Below are 12,809 nucleotides of genomic sequence, written 5' to 3'. Positions count from 1 at the left end.
TATCTTCTGCTCATTTCAGAGGAAACCATTTCACCTCTTTTCAGTAGAAATTTGAACTTCTGTACCTCTTTGAAGAAGAATCTTTGCCTTTTCACCTCTTTTCAGCAAAAGTTTCTGTTTTTCACTTGTTTTCAGCATAATTTTTCAGTTTCTTTACCGCCATACAATTTTTGCAGCTTTTCATCTTTTTCAGTCATTTTCAGCAGGCAACTTCAGCGTTAAGGCATCCACACAGCATTTTCGCAGGAAATGCAAATTTTTCTAGTTATTATTATTCTAGTTGCCACTTTTTGCACTTTTTTTGGCACTTTTCTACTTCCACAATTTTCAGCCGATTTTCACCGTTCAAATTTTAAACTATTCTGCTATTTCTGCTAATGTGCGCTATGACTTTTGGTATTTTTAACTATTATACTTTTTAAAATATTAAGCTTTTTTCCTTTAATTTGTCCCATTGAAATGAATGGGAAACTTCCGCAATTCTGCTAAAACTTGCTTGTTTTTGAAACTTAACTACTTTTTCCTACTTTCACGTAGAACAACCATTCAAACTTTAAAATGTTCACAAATTATTGGGCTATTCATGAATGATTCAGCTTTTTCATATCTGTTACAGTTTTACTTTTATCCCTCTTAAAGTTTTGAGTTGCAAAATTGTGATTTTTCAGAAAATACATGCGTTGTTATGGTTGCTATGCACTTGGCTTCCAGTGTGCCACTGTAGGTTTCGCAGTCTTCTCTTCATGTCCGAACAACTTCTTGCTACTTGCTCAATTTTCACTCAACTTCCACAAATTATACATCAAAATGTAGGCATTTTTGCTGGCTTTCAGAAAATGTCACAATCATTGTTGTGAGATTTATAGAATTTTGGCAAATTTCCTCAGACCAACACGAAGTCTGAAAACTCTCCATAGAAAGTCAATGGAGAGTTTGTTCAAAATCACCGCTTGATTTCTGTAATGAGAGGCATATTCGAATCGTCATATATCCTTAACGAAGCGAAGTTAAAACATGAGGCTTGTCCCAGTATATCTTCAGACACTCCTGACGCTCACAATTCAAGAATTTTTTTCTCACCTATTACCGTTCTGAGATGAGTTACACTTGTTTGAGGGTAGGAAATTCGTCCTTCGCTCAGATTTCTTCAGATTTCAAACTCTGGAAATGAACCACTTTTTTCTCTCGTCATATCTTTTTGATAGATTTCCACAGAGGCCTGAAAACTTCCACGACTGTTCACCAAAGCCTGCTGTCTCTTACGGTGAAAGAATGATATCAATACTCCAAATAGATTTAGAGTTAGAAAGCGTTGTTTGAGGGTAAGTCAAGGCAGTTTTCGCTTGCCTCTACTCAGTTATGGTGCATTACAAGTCAAATATCTTTAATAATTCATATTTTAATGATAAATTGTCAACACTTGATGATTCCCCCATCTCTTCTGAACAAAACGGTGTAAGAATGACCGTTCTAGCCCCTACGGTTAGGAAATTATGGCCATTTGTTTGAGAGGAATCCTCACTATGAGAAATACACTGCAGAAATCCTGTCTCTGTGCTCTGTGTGTGTAAAAACGGCTGCACCTGTTTTGGCGGGAAAAAGTACACAGCCTCTCTGATTGGTGGATTCAAATTTAGCAGCTCCCAGGCTGCTTGACTGACCTAGAAACTTGCTTGTCTCTCCCTATGTATGTGTGTGTGTGTGTGTGTGTGTGTGTGTGTGTGTGTGTGTGTGTGTGTGTGTGACAGAGAGAGAGAGAAAGGGAGGGCGAGAGAGAGTTTTTATGGGAGCATCTTATTATATGATTTAAATTCAATATATTTAGACTGGTTGACTGAATTTGGTCCTGTGTGTGTCTCTCTGTGCATGTGTGTTTCCATATGTGTCCATATTTATGATTGTGTCACTGTTATACTTTTTTTGCTGATTTGTTTTTTTTTTCAATTAACAATTAGATTTGAGGGACCCTTAGCATGTTCAGGATTTTTCCAGCTGTCCATTTTGCTTTTCCAATTTTTCTATAAGTTATTACTGTTGCGCTAAGTCATAGCATTTCTGCTAAATCATACTATTTCTGCTATTTTATGAGATTTGTGCCAAATACAGCATTTCTGCTAAATCATATTATTTCTGCTATTTCATAAGATTTGTACTAAATATAGTGTTTCTGCCAAATATAGTATTTCTGCTTAATTATAGTATTTCTGCCATTTTATAGTATTTGTGCTAAAACATAGTATTTCTACTAAATGTAGTATTTATGCTTAATCATACTATTTGTATATATTCCTGCCAGGTCCCCAGGCAGCTAATCCTCTGTGAGGACTGATACATATAAAATTTACATGTCAGGGCCTGCACGGCTTCCCAGCCAGCCAATCATATCTGAGGTCTGCCCTTTCTTCTCTCGTCATATCTCAGCGACAGACGTACAAAGAGCAATGCAAATCACAGTCAAAGTACACGAAAGTACGCTGATTCACCCAGTACAAGAATTATGCTTCTAGTCCACCTAGTTTTTGAGTTACACGACGTTTTGTAACTGCAAAAAACGGCGTTTTTCGCCTCTCACCGCAATCTGATTCTGACTGCTCATCACCCTGTTTTCCAGGCGCTCGCTCTCTTTCCCAGTGGCGCAGTTGGTAATGACACAGGTCTGCAACCCAAAGGTCGTGGGTTCAATTACACCTTGGGCAACATGTGTTTTTTCCTACAAATTAATACACTATCACAGACCACTAATTCATATTCATCATTTATTACAATTCTGCAAACTTTTATGATTTTAGCAGCTTTTCTAATATGGACCTGAGATTCTTCTTAACACTCCATGGCACAAATACTGTTCCCTTTAGGCTCTGTGTGTGTGTGTGTGTGTGTGTGTGTGTGTGTGTGTGTGTGTGTGTGTGTGTGTGTGTGTGTGTGAGAGAGAGAGAGAGCGAGAGAGCCTTTTGATGGGAGCATCTTATTATATCACTTAAATTCAATATATTTAGACTGGTTGACTGAATTTGGTCCTGTGTGTGTCTCTCTGTGCATGTGTGTTTCCATATGTGCCCATATTTGTGATTGTGTCACTGTTATACTTTGTTTGCTGATTTTTTTTTTTCAATTAACAATTAGATTTGAGGGACCCTTAGCATGTTCAGGATTTTCCAGCTGTCCATTTTGCTTTTCCAATTTTTCTATAAGTTATTACTGTTGTGCTAAGTCATAGCATTTCTGCTGCTTTTCAGTATTTGTGCTAAATACAGCATTTCTGCTAAATCATACTATTTCTGCTATTTTATGAGATTTGTGCCAAATACAGCATTTCTGCTAAATCATATTATTTCTGCTATTTGATAAGATTTGTGCTAAATATAGTATTTGTCCTAAAAAATAGTATTTCTGCCAAATATAGTATTTTTGATTAATTATAGTTTTTCTACCAAATCATAGTACAGTTTTTTTGCTTTTTATAAGATTTGTACTTAATATAGTATTTCTGCTTAATTATAGTATTTCTGCCATTTTATAGGATTTGTGCTAAAACATAGTATTTCTACTAAATGTAGTATTTATGCTTAATCATACTATTTGTATATATTTCTGCCAGGTCCCCAGGCAGCTAATCCTCTGTGAGGACTGATACATACAAATACATATCAGGGCCTGCACGGCTTCCCAGCCAGCCAATCATATCTGAGGTCTGCCCTTTCTTCTCTCGTCATATCTCAGCGACAGATGTACAAAGAGCAATTCAAATCACAGTCAAAGTACACCAAAGTCCGCTGATTCACCCAGTACAAGAATTATGCTTCTAGTCCACCTAGTTTTTGAGTTACACGACGTTTTGTAACTCCAAAAACTGTGTTTTTCGCCCTCTCTGCAATCTAATTCTGAGTGGTCATCACCCTGTTTTCCAGGCGCTCGCTCTCTTTCCCAGTGGCGTAGTTGGTAATGACACAGGTCTGCAACCCAAAGGTCATGGGTTCAATTACACCTTGGGCAACATGTTTTTTTTCCCTACAAATTAATACACTATCACAGACCACTAATTCATATTCATCATTTATTACAATTCTGCAAACTTTTATGATTTTAGCAGCTTTTCTAATATGGACCTCAGATTCTTGTTAACACTCCATGGCACAAATACTGTTCCCTTTAGGCTCTGTGTGTGTGTGTGTGTATCAATATTTCTCCCATTTTAAAGTATTACTCCTCCATAATTGTATTTCTCTTAAATCAAAGTACTTTTACTACATCTTAGTACTTCTGCTCAATCATAGTATTTCTGCTAAATCATAGTATTTTGCCAAATTATGGTTTTTGTGCCAAGTCATAACATTTGTTTTATGTTACAGTATTACTACTAAGTGGAGGAATTTCTGTCATGTTACAGTATATGTGCTGATTACAGTATTTCTGCTAAATCATAGTATTTCTACTATATTATATTTTTCTTTCTAAATATAGCATTTCTGCTATATAATTGTATTACTGCTATGTTATAATATTTGTGCTAAACCAGAGTATTTCTGCTGAAACATAGTATTTCTGCCGAATGATAGTATTTCTGTCAAATTACAGTATTTGTGCTAAAACATAGTATTTTTTTTAAAAAAATTCAATATTAATAGTAAATTACAGTGTCTCTGGTAAATCACAGCATTTCTGCTATGTTGTACTGTTTTTCTAAATCATAGTATTTCTGTAATGTTTAAGAATGTTTGGCTAAGTATATTCTTTCTGTTATACTATTTCTCCGAAATTCTTGTATTTTTGAGAAGTTATCGTGTTTCTGGTAAGTTACAATATTTCTGCTAAGTTCTGCTATGCTATTGTATTTCTGCCAAGTATTATATTTCCTCTAAGATATTGCAGTTCTGCTAAGTTACTACATTTTAGCAAAGTTCCTTTGCTTCTGCAAAGTTTTTACAAATTCTGCAACTTTTCAGCTTTTTCTGCTAGTTTCAGCAGACAGCTTCAGCATTACAGCATCCACACTGCATTTTCGCAGGAAATGCAAATTTTTCTAGTTATTCTAGTTGCCACTTTTGTACTTTTTTTGGCACTTAACTACTTCCACAATTTTCAGCCGATTTTCACCGTTCAAATTTTAAACTATTCTGCTATTTCTGCTAATGATGGCAATGACTTTTGGTATTTTTATCTATTATACTTTTTAAAATATTAAGCTTTTTTCCTTTAATTTGTCCCATTGAAATGAATGGGAAACTTCCACAATTCTGCTAAAACTTGCTTGTTTTTGAAACTTAACTACTTTTTCCTACTTTCACGTAGAACAACCATTCAAATTTTAAAATGTTCACAAATTATTGGGCTATTCATGAATGATTCAGCTTTTTCATATCTGTTACAGTTTTACTTTTATCCCTCTTAAAGTTTTGAGTTGCAAAATTGTGATTTTTCAGAAAATACATGCGTTGTTATGGTTGCTATGCACTTGGCTTCCAGTGTGCCCCTGTAGGTTTCGCAGTCTTCTCTTCATGTCCGAACAACTTCTTGCTACTTGCTCAATTTTCAATCAACTTCCACAAATTATACATCAAAACGTAGGCATTTTTGCTGGCTTTCCGAAAATGTCACCATCATTGTTGTGAGATTTATAGAATTTTGGCAAATCTCCTCAGACCAACACAAAGTCTGAAAACTCTCCATAGAAAGTCAATGGAGAGTTTGTTCAAAATCACCGCTTGATTTCTGTAATGAGAGGCATATTCGAATCGTCATATCTCCTTAACGAAGCGAAGTTAAAACATGAGGCTTGTCCCAGTATATCTTCAGACACTCCTGACGCTCACAATTCAAGAATTTCTTTCTCACCTATTACCGTTCTGAGATGAGTTACACTTGTTTGAGGGTAGGAAATTCGTCCTTCGCTCAGATTTCTTCAGATTTCAAACTCTGGAAATGAACCACTTTTTTCTCTCGTCATATCTTTTTGATGGATTTCCACAGAGACCTGAAAATTTCCATGACTGTTCACCAAAGCCTGCTGTCTCTTACGGTGAAAGAATGATATCAATACTCCAAATAGATTTAGAGTTAGAAAGCGTTGTTTGAGGGCAAGCCAAGGCAGTTTTCGCTTGCCTCTACTCAGTTATGGTGCATTACAAGCCAAATATCTTCAATAATTCATATTTTAATGATAAAGTGTCAACACTTTAAGATTCCCCCATCTCTTCTGAACAAAACGGTGTAAGAATGACCGTTCTAGCCCCTACGGTTAGGAAATTATGGTCATTTGTTTGAGGGGAGTCGTCATTATGAGAAATAGACTGCAAAAGTCCTGTGTCTCTCTGTGCTGCGTGCACCTGTTTTGGCGGGAAAAAGTGCACAGGCTCTCTGATTGGTGGATTCAAATTCAGCAGCTCCCAGGCTGCTTGACTGAGCTAGAAACTTACTTCTCTCTCCCTGTGTGTGTGTGTGTGTGTGTGTGTGTGTGTGTGTGTGTGTGTGTGTGTGTGTGTGTGTGTGTGTGTGTGTGAGAGAGAGAGGAGAGAGAGAGAGAGAGAGAAAGCCTTTTTATGGGATGATCTCATTGTAAGATTCAAATTCAATATATTTAGACTGGTTGACTGAATTGGATCTTGTGTGTGTGTGTGTGTGTGTGTGTGTGTGTGTGTGTGTGTTGTGTGTGTGTGTGTGACAGAGAGAGAGAGAGAGAGAGAGAGAGAGAGAAAGCCTTTTCATGGGATGATGTCATTGTATGGAAGAAATATAGTATCATCAGAATCCAACTTTTTTTAGACATTGAATTTATAACACTGAATTTTTATCCTCCAAATTTCCCTGCAAAAATATTCACCTGCAAAAATTCACCTGCAAAAATTCACCTGAAAAAATTCACCTGCAAAATTCACCTGCAAAAATTCACCTGCAAAATTCACCTGCAAAATTCACCTGCAAAAAATTCACCATCAAATATTCACCTGCAAAAATTCACCTGCAAAAATTCACCATCAAATATTCACCTGCAAAAATTCACCTGCAAAATTCGCCTGCAAAAATTCAACTGCAAAAGTGTTGAACTTAAATGACCCAAGCCAGAGCAATCAGCACTAGATCGAGTCGAGCGGCTCTCAGCCAATTAAATTACGCTGTTTGATCACATGACACCGTTAGCCAGCAGTGTGTCTCCTGAAAAGAGAGCTGATTAGAGGTGAGTGATTAAGTTTTTCTCCTAAATAGAGATCATTACAGAAAGCCTAGTCCTACTTAAAATCCCATTCATTTTTCTTTTATTTTATCATCTACTCGAACTGAGGAAAACATTTGACTAACTCAACGAACATTTCCGCGCCTCCCTGCCTGTCTGCAGAGGCAGTTTTGAATTTAGGAGTGGCAAGATGGCAGCGGCAAACCCTGGCGGTTCTCCGGTAAGTATATTGTGTTTTATCTTCAAGTTTGTCTTTTGAAACGTTAATTTTATTTAAATCCGTTGGTCACGTATAAAGTACACAGACGGGTCTTTGCTCAACCTCGTCTGAGGCGTGTCTCACTAAGCGCTACATGCTAGCATCCTGCTAACCGAGCTAACCTTTACATGCTGTGCTCTACAAAATAGGATACTCGGTACAAAACCATACTCCGCAGATATTGATAGATAGACGAACACTGCAAATATAATGTGGGAAACGAGAACGGCATTTGGTGAAGGGGTAAAATACACCATGAATAAAGCCATAGAGTGAATGGCTGCCATGGTTGCAGAACGGCCTGATTTAATGACAAGAATGGGGAAGAGTGAGGTGAAGTGAACCAAAGCCACAAAACACGGTCAGACAAGGCGGGAATAGGGCAGTGATATGTCCGTCAGTATGAAGTTGGTGTGTGCTTTGGTGAACAAAAACTCGAGACCGGTATCAGGAAGATGGGTGACTCGTGTTTCACTGAAATAGTGGTGAATTAAAACATCCTTTGTTGGGGAAATTTAGGTGTAAATGCATCCATACAGGCGAGACAGAGGCAGACCAGGCAGTGAAGAAAACAAGGCAAACATTAGAAATATTAAACGGAAATATAGGATTAATATAACATACAATTAGGGAAAATTGAAGGAATACAGTGTAAATTATACTGTAAAGTCATTAAAACAGCATAACCTGATTAAAAGAAACATGTAATTGGGTAGGATGGTGATGATGATGATGATGATGATGATAATAATAATATTAAAAAACATGTACAAGATGGGCATGTATACTTGTACCCAGAATTTAACAACTATAAAGTTGTGGCATGCCAGTACCTTACCCCTTCCATTATATCCACACTTTCAGAAAAGGATATGGTCAATATCTTTACAAATACTATCTAAACTTAAACAGATAGCATAAGTTAAACAGGATATTCCCTCTGCATTCTCCTAGAGAGAATACATCAAATTAGGGCTGTTCGATATAACGATATATATCGGATGACGATAGAAAAACGTCTATCGTTTCATTTTACGCTATCGTTTGTTTCGTGGTGTCGCAAAATAAACTGTTTACGGCAATATTTTTTCATTATTTTGATGGTCACTGTAGTGGCTATATGAATTTCCTAAAGTTCTCTCTTTCTCTTATATTTAATATAACCACACTACAGACGGACAAGCGCTTGTTTTTATGCGTTGTCGTTAGCAACAACGACGGTAAAACCACCTCGTGTCCGCTTGTTTATTTTCCACATAAACCTTTCACAATAAAGCTCAAGATCCTGTTGAGACTTTTCAAAATAAACTGAATCACGTGAAAGATGCAGCGTATTTACGGAGGAGAAGCAAAAAAGAGCCGCCAGGTGCTAAAAAATAAACCTTAGACTCAAACGTTAGAACAGGCTTTCCCCCGCAGCACGCTGTGTAATAAATACTCACAAAGAAAACGGCGGCCGTTACAACCTATGTCTAAAAATGTATCGTTTCATGCATTAGTTAAAACACTCGACTCCAGGTACGCGACGCCCAGCTGGAAACACTTCACAAACACAGAATTTACAGAAAATGTTACATTTTTGTGATTTATATCGTTATCGGACGATAGATGTCTTAATATTGGGATATGAGATTTTGGTCATATCGCACAGCCCTACATCAAATTAAACAAATAAGTAGTCTATGGCATTTAAAAGTGGTTACCTACAATTCTGAAATAATAATACTAATTCTTATTGATGATGATATTGTATTTGAAATCCTGGTGTAACACTGAACCCGACATCATAAAATGATTACCCTTGTAATGTCAGGGAGCTACAACCAAGGAGGGAAAATATTACTATCTCACCCCTTGTATCCAATTACATAACAGCACTGCTTGGTAAAGGTGTTGAATTAGCTGGGTCGCTCAGTTTGGGGAAAATTGTGGGTAGCCTGCAAGGGCCTCAACTTCTCCATTCCCACAATGTGCAACAAATGGGCACAGCTGATCTTCAAGAGTGGAACATTGGCCAGTTACTTCCAACTTTAACGTATTTTTGCAAATATATTCTTAAAATTGTCTCTTTACACAGATCATAATGATACAAGATGGCACTTGTGTAATTTCCTACAAATTCAATAAATCTAAATAATTGTTACTATCCTGTTAAATCCTGAAAAATGTTTTAACAGCTGTGTTAAACTTCATACTGACACATGCTGGAAAGCGCATTCATGAGACTTTTTTTTATGCCTTCTAGAGCAGTAGCAATCAAAGATTTTAAGGATTCTTTTACATTTTTTTAAACACTTTGATTAAGGCATATGTTGTTCTTTATTGTCAGATCTAAGTTTGTTTAAAGCTTCGAATGTTTTGGGGTACTTTTCTTTGTTTTCAGGGTTCGTGGCAACCACGGATGGGGAAAATGTGGAGGTTGCACGGCTGATGTTTACTGTTCATGGCACAGCAAGAGGCAGTTTTATTTCAGGAATGAGTGAGCACAATCAAAGGTTTGTTCTCATAAAATACTGTCAACCTCCAATGTTTCTGACATAAGATGGAAGGTGTTGCAGCTTTATTTCCATTATTTAAAAATACATAAACATTTAAAGGGTATAGCTTTATGAAAAAGTTTTATAGTAAAATGTCTTTAGAGAACAGTGCCCTATCCAGCAGGATATATTGTCTGATATGTGTCAGGTGTTTTTTGTTGTTGTTGTTGTTTCTTTCAATTTCCATTATTTACCCTCAAGGAAGAAAATATTGAACAGGTCCTACAAACCCCAAAGAGCCTTCAGGACTCTGCCCTATTTTTAGTTATTCACACACCTTTTCCAGTCTGTTACTTCCTTCCCTGAATGTTCATTCTGTGTTAATGGTCTGGTTGTCATCTCATTTGTTGCCACTGATCATTACAACCCTTTTGGCACCTTTTTAAGTGATATGCCTGGGTCCTTCCTACATGCCCTGATAATGTATTATTACTGTTGTCATGCACACATTTCATGTAGGGTTAGAAACAAGCAGGAATTTCTCATACACACCAAAGAAAGGCCATACCTAATTAAATATTTTTATATATTATTTCAGAATAGAGCGACTGTGGAGAGACCTCTGGGTGGCCATTACATGCTTTACTACGATGTTCTTCACAACCTTGAGGAAGAAGACCTTCTTGACATTTCAAATGCTGCACACCTCTTTTGCTGCCATTACGTCTTTCTTCCTCGACTGGAGGATGATTTTAATACATTTTGCAGTGGATGGGACAACCATCCACTGCGAACAGAAAAACAACATGAGTCCCAACCAGCTGTGGGAGTTGGGTCACAGATATCACCCTGTTCCTGTTCCAGAAAACACACAGGTAAAGGTGCACATTTTTAGTACTCATTGATTTTCTTACAGAGAATGTGATGATTTTATGGATAATTAAAGTCAGTCATAAATCCACAAACACAACAAGCTGAAAGTCAGTGATGCTGCTCGGTTTGCAGTCCTGAATATCACGGCACAAGCAGGATTCACTGCACTGTTAATGTTAGCTATGTTATATTGCTGCCTCTGTTCGGTGGTGTCGAGCCAAACGGACTTTAACGTGTGTTTGAACGAGCTGACGGTTCACTCGTTAAGCTGAAAGAAAGATGCTTTAATCACAGGAGTCACGCATGTGTCCACTGTAGCATCTGGGAACTCTTCTTGTTTAGCACTCGTAATAACACAAACACTAAATCCTCCTTCTCTTGTGCTGTTTTGTAGCAGTGTATACACCTGAGACTGTCACCTGTCTGTCTGTCCTGCACACTCTCTCTGTTTCTTTCTCTCTGATTGTGGAATAAAAGTATGAACATGTATTTATAAGTTACACTTGTGTTTGAATCCTGCAGCTTATCACACATTTGATTTCCATGTGTGACGACTGCAAGTGTCCAGAGTGAGGACAGACTGAGGGACCCACTGCTGCACATCACCTGTGAGGCTTTGCACCCTGATGATCCACCAGGACAAACTCAGCAGTGTGTGAGGAAGAGGAGGAGGAAGAGCCAGCAGCAGCTGACAGATGGAGAGAATAGACAGACTGTTCCCTGTTTGTGAAGGACTGCTAGAAAAGTTTAACATAACTAATTGTCTGTCCTGAATCAGTCTTATTAGGTAATGTTCAAATAATGTTATCGTTCCAGTGTTTTCAGTGTGGGAGAAAGTACTCAGGGCCTTCAAGTTACACACTATGAAAGGCAGCAACAAGTTTAATGTTCAGAAACCTAAAGTATGTATCAGCAGCAGAATGGAGCAAAAATAAATGTTTGTTTCAGTTCTATGAAGCTTTGAGTATTTTGGATTAGTAGCACTGCTGTGTTTGTTGCATCATAGTGCTGTAATTGTTTATATGCTTTATATATTCTGAGGTAAGTTGATCTATAGTGTTACATCATATTCTATAAGGATGTTATGTGTTTGTAGACTTTCTGCCCAGTTTGACCCATTTTGCAGAAGTCAGCCTGTTTAAGGCTCTGATATCTATTCTGTATGACTTAAAGCAGTTATGACATGGTCTGATTTTCTCACCCAATAAAGGAATATTTAATATATCAGTCTACTCTTCATTGTATCAGAAACAGTTTTCACAGCTCGACGTTTTCTCTTTTTTACATATATGCAAGCATTGAGCCAAATGTAATAATGCCAACATATTAAACAAACATTTGTCTCTTATATATAATACATCTACATATACACTGTCAAAGATATTTGTCTTTGAGTGAAGATTTAAGGTGACAGGACTTATAAATAACTGGAACTTGAATCTTTACTGAAGCTCAGTATTTGACTCAGAGTTCATTCACATGATTGTCACATCACATGTGCTGTACCAGTGTACCTGCACATGTGATGTGACAATAGAAGTGATTTGATTTGAGAGTTCAAACTCACTGCTGCAATAACTTATGATTAATATAATAACTATGATATTGGCCATATCATATTTACACTGACTTTAGTCTCATGAACAACATTAGCTAATTGTTATTTACTAGCTAATCTTAAATGACTGTTCAGTACAGATATGAAGGCCAACAATCATGTTTTACAGTCCTGTGGTCTCAGCATCAGATACTTATTAAATCACACAAAGCTCGTGTAGAAACAAACACACGAACAAAAATATGTTCTCCTTCATTTCTGTCAAACAAAGCTGTACGAAACGTTTCCAGCGGTTGGTGTTATGGTTGCTAGGCAACCTGGGAAGCCTTGACGGAGGCTAGACCGTCCCATTTCACGAGCCTCGCACTTCCGGCCTTAGCGGTCTTTGAGTACGCTGCCCTTGAGGATCGTTGAGGCTGCGTACTTTAATGCTGCAGACCCTGAATTGGGATACAGCCCCTGAATTGGGATACA

The 12,809-nt window shown here is 37.4% G+C and overlaps 1 long non-coding RNA gene across 1 annotated transcript; it reads left to right on the top strand.

Annotated features, from left to right (window-relative positions):
• The first annotated feature begins 7,121 nt into the window (after positions 1-7,121).
• LOC120436894 lies at positions 7,122-10,699 on the top strand. Its single transcript, XR_005610646.1, has 4 exons — positions 7,122-7,171; positions 7,331-7,388; positions 9,811-9,922; positions 10,503-10,699. It is a non-coding gene; the product is annotated as an uncharacterized LOC120436894 (long non-coding RNA).
• The last annotated feature ends 2,110 nt before the right edge of the window (positions 10,700-12,809 follow it).

This window comes from Oreochromis aureus, unplaced genomic scaffold (assembly GCF_013358895.1).
Source record: "Oreochromis aureus strain Israel breed Guangdong unplaced genomic scaffold, ZZ_aureus HiC_scaffold_32, whole genome shotgun sequence".
NCBI lineage: Eukaryota > Metazoa > Chordata > Actinopteri > Cichliformes > Cichlidae > Oreochromis > Oreochromis aureus.
This window is presented reverse-complemented; position numbering and strand designations above follow the sequence as displayed.